This window comes from Choristoneura fumiferana, chromosome 14 (assembly GCF_025370935.1).
Source record: "Choristoneura fumiferana chromosome 14, NRCan_CFum_1, whole genome shotgun sequence".
In the NCBI taxonomy this organism is placed as follows: domain Eukaryota; kingdom Metazoa; phylum Arthropoda; class Insecta; order Lepidoptera; family Tortricidae; genus Choristoneura; species Choristoneura fumiferana.
The window spans coordinates 1,304,929-1,306,088 of record NC_133485.1 but is presented as its reverse complement, the minus strand read 5'-3'; positions in this window follow the sequence as shown (position 1 = coordinate 1,306,088).

Genomic DNA, 1,160 nt, shown 5'->3' with positions numbered 1-1,160 from the left:
CAACGGATCCATACTTATATAGATAAATACATACATAAATACTTATTAAATTATATCCAAGACCCTAGAACAAATATTCGTATTATTCTTACAAATATCTGCCCCCGGCTGGGATCGAACCGAGACCTCAAGCTTCGTAGTCAGGTTCTCTAACCACTTATCCAAAAAATCTTATCCAATTCAATTACCCAAAAATAAATGAAATGTAGACTAAATAATTTATTGAATCACGCGTTACTTTGCGGAAGTCCATATCAGTGATCAATGAACACACATTACTTGTATAAACATAGCTATCATAAGGTCGCGGTGAGCAAAACTTTAAACTTGGCCTTTTGTGCTTTCTCTGATAAGGGTAGCTGTTGACACTTAGTACCCCATTATCTTGACTCTGTACACTTCCCACAGCTTATGCAATAAATATTCTATTTCTAAGAAGGTACCTATCAACGAGTAGTATTTAGTATGTAATTATTATTTTAGTATTTGTAATTAAATTATTAAAAAAAACTTTCTGACATGTGTAAGTGGTAGGACCTTGTGCAAGGTCCGCCCGGATTGCTACCACCATCTTGCTCGCTAATCCTGCCGTGAAGCCGCAGTGTTTGCACTGTTGCATTTCGACGTGGAGAGTAAGACTGAAATGTAATACTGGCACTTGAGGTATCCCATCTTAGGCCTTTAGGTTGGCAGTTAGTTGGTGTTGCAGGTGTCTATGGGCGGTGGTGATCTCTACCATCAGGAGACCACATGCTCGTTTGCCATCCAGTCGAATAAAAAAATGTTTTTGCGGCGCACTTCTTGGCAATGGTATTTCTGAATTTGCTGGTAATAAAAAAAATTACGTAATAAAAAAGTGCATTTGCGGCCTTCTTGCAGAATAAACGATTTGAATTTAAATTTAAACGGTTAATGTGCTGCTAGCGGCGCAGTCGACGGTTATAGGACGGTTTCACGATTAGTGCTCTATTGCGTGTACAATCTCGTTTTGGAAGCGCGTGAACGCGCGTACAGGTGTCATCATCATCATCATCAGCCGAAGACGTCCACTGCTGGACAAAGCCTCCCCTTAGAACGCACAAATGAACGCAAAACTCGCACTTGCACTCACGGTTTCCCGTACTCTCAGATGTCGTCAGTCCACCTGGTGGGAGGCCTGC